This window comes from Bufo bufo, chromosome 9, assembly GCF_905171765.1.
Source record: "Bufo bufo chromosome 9, aBufBuf1.1, whole genome shotgun sequence".
Taxonomy (NCBI): Eukaryota; Metazoa; Chordata; class Amphibia; order Anura; family Bufonidae; genus Bufo; species Bufo bufo.
This window is the reverse complement of record NC_053397.1, coordinates 126,704,632-126,712,300: the sequence shown is the minus strand read 5'-3', so window position 1 is coordinate 126,712,300 and position 7,669 is coordinate 126,704,632. Positions and strand designations below refer to the sequence as shown.

General features: G+C 38.5%; 1 long non-coding RNA gene across 1 annotated transcript; it reads left to right on the top strand.

Annotated features, from left to right (window-relative positions):
• Window positions 1-4,533: 4,533 nt before the first annotated feature.
• On the top strand, window positions 4,534-5,456 carry LOC120979658. The gene is made up of 2 exons (XR_005774355.1): window positions 4,534-4,824; window positions 4,868-5,456. It is a non-coding gene; the product is annotated as an uncharacterized LOC120979658 (long non-coding RNA).
• The last annotated feature ends 2,213 nt before the right edge of the window (window positions 5,457-7,669 follow it).

Genomic DNA, 7,669 nt, shown 5'->3' with positions numbered 1-7,669 from the left:
ACCCCCACCTCATGCATACTCGCATTGACTATTTATTTGGAAATATTCCCATACTCCGCAGCTTCCACCGTCCCTGATGGATGCATTGGCGTCTTAATGACACCTTATTATCTCACTCTCTAACAAAAGAATACTAAATATTCACTGTAAAGGATTCAAGTGATCTACTTATTAACAGCTGCATTGTTTTGAAAACTCCCAGCTCCTTGGTTGAGTTCTGAGTTATACAATCTGATTCTGAATCTTTTAACTATGGAATACCTTACAGTACTTCTTCACAATTTAGTGGACAAGTTCCCCTGGGAACTATACACCGATTATGATGACATGCCTGGACAATTTCCTGAACATTTCTTTTGAGATTGGTATTTTAGAACTAATTTCCGTTACCTTATTTCACTGGTTTATAGTTTATTGAATTGTTCCATCTCCTTACATTTTTTATTTTTTTAGTAGGATACTTGTATGAATGTGCAAAAAAAATAATCAAAAACGATAAAAAACAAATTTGGAAAAAAAAATGCTTTTCTATATTTTTTTTACTGTTATTTTTAAAGAATTTTTTTACAGCGTCCACCTGAAGGGGTAGATCATGTGATTTTTTTTTTTATATAAATGGCTTGATGAGAGGAAAGGGGCACTTTATTTTTTTTCATTGAAAAATATTTGCACTTTTTTTTCCCCACAGGGATTTAAACTTTTCAGGGTTTGATCCCTGTTTCAATACAATACACGCTGTATTGTACTGCCCTGAACTATCAGTTTTACATTGACAGTTCGTCTATGAGACCAAGCCTGCACCATTTCATAAATTTGGTGCAGGCATACAAAGAATTAAAACACAAAAACAACCTGAAATGATAAATGACCCCCCTTAACGCCTTCACTAACAACCACAAAAATTACATAGAGGACAAGTCTGCTGCAAATGTTGGAGTGGGTCCAAAACACAGAAGAGGCCCAAATATTTCCAGTAAACTTTTTCTCTGTAGGTTTCACTCCTGGATTTGGCTTACAAATACAAATGAAAACTGGCCACAGACCCTAGCAAGATGATTCCCAGTGGGCTGGCCAGCTACATTAAATTTCGGCGCTCCAAGTATTAATTAACGCTAGGAGCAACAGGTACTTATATACCTTGCCAGCGTTCAGAGGTGCCCTCCTAAGGATGGTGGTAGAGTTGAATAATGAAGCTGGACACGTGAGCCAATGACTTCTTTTCCCATAGTTCACCCTCATAGGCCTCAGGCTGCCTAGGTCTTAACTTAGGTGGTTACAGTGATGTCATTGTGCTGTCTGAGACGTGGCACAGGCAGTCATGATGATGTTGCCATTCAGGACCGTCTGTGCTGCTTAACAGCTTCATAGGCTTCAGGCCTAGGCATCTCAGGCTGCATGCCGGAAGAGGTCCAGGGCCCACCACGTGTTTGGCATTCGGGAACAGGACCCAGGTAAATATTACATTTTTTTGGTGCTGGTGTCACTATGGATGCATATCTATTACTGGGGACACTATGTGAACATGTTTAATACTGGAGCTTTAGAGCATTTCTGGGGTCACTATTATAAATAGGGGGCATTATTTTTGGTGGAGGAACTATAGGATGCATTATTGTTGGGGTAGCATTATTGCTCTGGGTATAATGGAAGGCATGATCATTGGTGGAGACACTAGAGTGGGCATTATTATTGATGGGGGCACTTATTTGTGGAGGCACTTGACATTTCTTTTTTCAACCATATTAACTACATAACTATAGTAGGCATTCTAATTACTCGGGGCACTATAGAAGGAATTATTAATACCGAGTATTTTTTAATACTAGGCCAACAATACTGAGCATTACTATGCAGGAGGTGCTACACTTTGAATGGAGATGTGCTTCCTGTTCTATTCAAGGCATTAGTTCCAGTGTCACAGGGTGGTGAGGTTGCAGGGTGTCACACCCTCACAGATAAAATATCAATGACCTATCGTACCAAATATGACATGTAAATTGTACATAAGATGAGTTCCCCATTATATGGGAAAACAGGCTGCCTGGTGTGGGGTGTTTGGTCTCCCTGAAATGACCACATTGTATCAAATGCAATTATTATGTGCAGTGTGCCAAGAATGAGTTGCAGCTTATGATATATTTTATTCATCCTCCTGGACACCTGCTGTGGGTGGTACCGCTGTGTCAAAGGTGTTTTGCATTTCCAATGGGACTTGAGGATAAAAACCCAGGAAAGATAGAGCTAGTTACCAGTTCTAAAGGCGCTTTTACATGTGCCGAGGAGCAGCAAATTGTCGGGAAGGAAGCGTCACTCTGGACAGTCGGTCAGTGGAGGTGAAGCTCCTAGTGGAGGTGATTTGCTGCCTAGAAACAATTTAGGTGCCTAACAAACGACAGGATCACCTGATGAATGAGCAGTTGGCAGCACCTCTAGATAGGCAGATTGTCAGGAATGAGTGGTTGCAGAAGACGCTGAATATAATATAGACAATAAGACATGATATTTGCATAAAATCATATATAGATAATAGAGACTACGAGGTAGGCTTCTATCACAATCATCAATGCCAGGTGTCTTGAAAACCCCTTTGAAGTTCCCACTCCTGATGACCAAATACTGACTGTGAAAGTAGTCTTAAACCTAGCTCACACATCAGTGATAATGAGACAAAACCAGGAGTGGAGCAGACAGAGAAGGTACAATGGAAAGAATTGCATTTGTTATGCGTTTTTGACCTGCACCTGGCTTTGGTGATTGAAATCACTCACCAAAACATTGATGTGTGAACTAGGCCTCAGAGCGGTTTCACACATAGCTTTTGTTAATGCAGCTTTTGAGCCATAGTCAGAAGTGGATTAAAAATGATTGGAAAACAAAGGACTGACTTGTATGTGTGAAACCACCCCTAGGTGGTTGTAAAACACCTCAATTCTGCCTCCCATTATTTTAAATGTGAGGCAGTGACAAAATGTTTTTCATTGTGCTGAAATAAAGAATCTCTACAGCTTCAGTGGCGGAAACATCGTAGAGACTGTGGCGAGTGGCCACACATCTATTATCCCCACTGAATGGGGCTAATCTGCATGCCGATCCATGGCAGAAACCTGAGGCTCAGCGTTGGCTCTCCCCCGTAGGTTTCCAGATAGGTTTGCAAAATACTGACTTTTTCAGAAAACTATTTTTCCCATGTGAACTTACCCTTATAGGGTGCCAGTACATTTTCAGGTTTTTTGATGCAGTTTTGAAGCTAAAACAGGCATGGATTCAGAAAAGAAAATCTGATCAAAATCTGAAAATGTATGGGCAGCCTAATAAAGATTAGAGCAGTTCATTGTGATATAACTTGCAAATAAAAGTTTGGTCACATGGATTTTCACATGCAAGCAATAAGTCAGTAATACAGAAAATCAATATCACTTAAAGGTAAAGTGTAATCAGAAAACCACTTATTGAAAGAATTTCTGGTGGTTATTTTTCATTTTCAATGTCAATATCCATTTTAAATAAAAACCCTAAAATCATGCCGTTTTTGCACTGGCCACTAAGTCTAATGGGCACCACTTCTTGATACAGAACACTTCACTGCAGTTATCTTCTTATCATTAGAAGCAGGATTAGAATGACAGAGATTACAAATATACAGATATCACAGTATCCTTCATTCACAACAGGTAATTGTCCCAGCTTATCTATTCCCTCCTGACCTCTGCACAGGTCACATAGCACGCCTAGAAAACTCTCCCATAGAAGTCAATAATGTCCTCTCCTGTCCATTGTGTCTGTAACCCATAGTGGCTGCTGTCAAGCATAAAGCCTCCTTCACACGTCAGTGTTCAAATCCGTGAGCAGGTGTGGTCAGTGATGCATCCGTGAAGGATTCGTGTTGGGTCCGTGTGTCAGTTTTTTTGCTGTCCGTGTTTCACTGACACTGAACAGCTGAATTTTTTTTTTAAAAGCATCTCTTAATGATCTGTGAAACACTGATTCCACACTGATGGCATTCATGTTGCATCCGTGGTTTTCACGGACCCATAGATTATAATGGACGCGATGGATCCATGAACCAAACAAAATAGAGCATGTATCTGTGCTAAAAACACTGAATCACAGACAGTGCTAAAACACTAATGTCTGAATACACATTAAAATAAATGGGGACGTGTGCTGTCCGTGGAGAACACGTACAGCACACGTCCGTGAAACACTGAAGTGTGAATGAGGCTTTACTCTAAATGCTGTTAAGAACAGTTCAGGCAAGATAGCAGCCCCCAGAAATAAAATTTTAAAAAAGTACAATCAGAAAATAAAAAACAGACTAGAAAAGTGGTGTTGCTATCTAATTTTAACTGAAAAAGGTCAGTGACATTTCTTTTAATGTTTACACAGAAACTAGAATATATAGATTGTAGCAGAGGTAAATTTAATTTTTGAAAAAAAAAAAAGCTTTTCGGCTGAGCTGCAGACAAATCAATCTTATAGCAAATAAATACTAAAAAATGTTAACCTTACATTTATTATAGAACAGTTCTCACAAAACATAATAACTTACAGAAGAACAAAACATGTTTTATGATAGTGTCCCTTTAAACAAAATACATTTTCAGTTGTGTATAACAAAAGTTGCACTTGTATACATTGTATAGTTATAAAACTCACACTTTCCAGCCCTTTGAGATTAATATGAACTCCCATTTAACTGGGGGGAAAAAAAGAGTAACTTCTCCATTATCAAAATGCAGATGTCAGCTTTACTCCATGTTGTAAAACCCATAAAGGTGAACATGTGGAATCAGTTCATTGGTGCAGTTTGCAGAATGAAGACAAGTGTCACTGGGTCTGAGCCGGAAAAAAACTCCCACATTGTCAGGACCAGATGTATGGTTATACTAACTATGAGCAGTTTGGCAACATGCAGACATTCATAGGAATCCAGATGGATCAAATCCACCATTACGTCACCAATTGGTATTGAAAATATGTCTGCCTGGTTCCACCATGGTCCTCTTGTGATCCCATTAGAAAATTTTCCCAATAAGATGTTTTCACCAGTCACTTGAAGATGGGAAAATAGTTGTGAGGCAGGGTTAGGCTAGTTTCACACTAGCGCTTACATTGTCCAGCCGGCTGTTCCGGCAGAGGATAGTCAATGGGGCCTGGCGGTCCTCCAGCAGTTTCTGGCCATACTGGATGCGATTATCTCCGGAAGGCTGTTCCTCTGCACTAAGTGCTAGTGTGAAAATAGCCTTAGGGTATGGGTATACATGTCTTGCGACAACAAACAGCTGCTAATTTTCTCCCAAATCACTGTTTCCCAGAAAATATTTGTTCCAAAATGAATCGGCTTCACATTTTGAAACATACAGACATATGCTGTCCCCAATAAAATCAGATGGAGCATGCAATCAATAATCTAGTGTATATCCTTATATATAGACCACATTAATCTGATAAAACGCTAGCCCCCCAAAAAAGGATGGATCAGTAAAGTTTAAAAATGGATAAATAAATCTGTTTAATGCAATATTATACTACATGAAACAAATATACAATTAAAAGGTTATGGCAAACATTTGAATTACAGTTTCCCTTAAAACAACATTTTGAAGTTCTCTTTCAATGGTAGACAGTAAAAATAGATAATAAAAGCAAGTGCAGTTGACTTGATATTTAAAAGAGAATTCTAGGGACAAATATATATATAAAAAATAAAAAGTTCAAAAGATGCATCAAATCAGGTTAGGCCACCTGCACACAGGTGTGGGTGAACACAAAAAAGATCTGCATGCATTTCCAGGCTGATTTATGTGCGTTTCTGCAGCATATCCGCACCTAAATTCACAATGACTAGCAGTGGTTTTTGGTGCAGGTTCTTCCATTGATAAGGGTGAAATCCGCAGCTAAAACCGCAAACATAATTAACATGCTATCCGGTATCACATGGCTAGAATAAAATTTCCCATAAAATTTATTAAAACAAAAACAAATAAAGTGCATAACGTACTTGGGTAGTAGTATCTCCCTAATACAGCGGCAACATATGTATTACGGGCGGTTGCACTTGTATATATGATGAAGACGGCACATATAGATATCTCCTGTTGAACTTCTGATAATATCGCTGTGTACCAAACGTGTTTCGGAACTTAGATGTTCCTACTTCAGTGGCTTAACAGCGATTAAACTAAATCTCCCCTTTTTTTATAGGGTGTATGTTCAATTTGGAGGAGGTGTCTTCATACTTCAATAGGTCTCATACAAAAGCGGACTGGATCTATGGATTGTGTATCCAAATGTCCATATATCATAATTATCAGATAGTATCGCAGGTATATCAATTGCCATAGCTCAAGGGACATTATATGATCGTGTAGCTCCATGTCTCGATGTTCAAAAAAACTCATAACTTATCAGACTCACTTTACAAGAGAATAGATTGATTTATATATAAAAATAAAAAAAAAGCACATGCGGTTTAACTATGAAATATGATAAAACTCATGCCCATTATATTAAAACTACTGTATCTTTTATATAAAGATCAATAAATGTAATAATAATGTATAAATGTATAATGACAATATATTCTTATAGAAAACGCATGTGTGTTTTCACCCCGCACTTAAAGTTGGAGTGGTCTTCATATCAAATCATAATGTTCTAACGCAGTTCCTCTATGATAAAGGTGGCAATCCAACAAATATCGGAGAGCTAAAGTTTGAAGACGCAGGGGCGGGATTCCGTCCAGGAGTGGGGACGAGACGCACCAAAATCGTAAACGTCCCACTCCCCCCTCCTGGGCCGGCCGCCGTCCCACTCCTCACAGGAAACCAAATAGTTCCATCTCCGCATTAAGGCCCCTTGGGGCTTAAGTGTTAAATTCAAATATTCTCCTCGACTCCACTCTTAACATGTGATATATATGTGATTACCTCCCCTCCAAGGCCTTTTCACTTTTTCAAACGCTACATATCTGAGTGTGGAAGGATCACTATTATGAAAGTGTTTATAGTGTTTGGAGACTGAATGTAACTCATACCCTTTTTTAATTTTAGTGACGTGCTCTGCTATTCTCCTCTTGAAAGGGCATTTTGTCCTACCTACACATCGTTTATGACAAGGGCATTCTAATAAATATATAACGTCCACGCAATTACAAGTAAGGATGTCTCTAATATCAAGTTGAAAATAACTGTGTAGAATGTACGGTCATAATTTTCTTCGGAAAATTTGTGGTTTTACAGTTATGACAGCGTCCACATCTGAAAAATCCCTTTAACAATAACCAATTTGATGTGATAGTGTTTTTCTTTACTTTTACTGCAAGGGCTACCTTCAGGCCCAAATTCGGAACTTTTGTATAAGTTATCAATGGATTAGTGGTTAGAATGGGTCCTATGCTTTTGTCTCCCAATAAGTGATGCCAGTGTTTTTTAATAATTTTTTCAACTGTTTTGTATTGTGAGTTAAATGGTATAATAATACGAAGAGATTCCTCACCCTTATTACTTTGTTTGGGTGTAAAGAAATCTGTCCTATTCATAGACCTCACCTTATCCAATGAATTTTCAAGTATTTGATTAGGATATTCCCTTTCTAACTGTTTTTTAAGGACCCTAGCTTCCTGTTCAAATTGTTCTTCAGATGGACAGTTCCTTTTTATTCTCCTAAA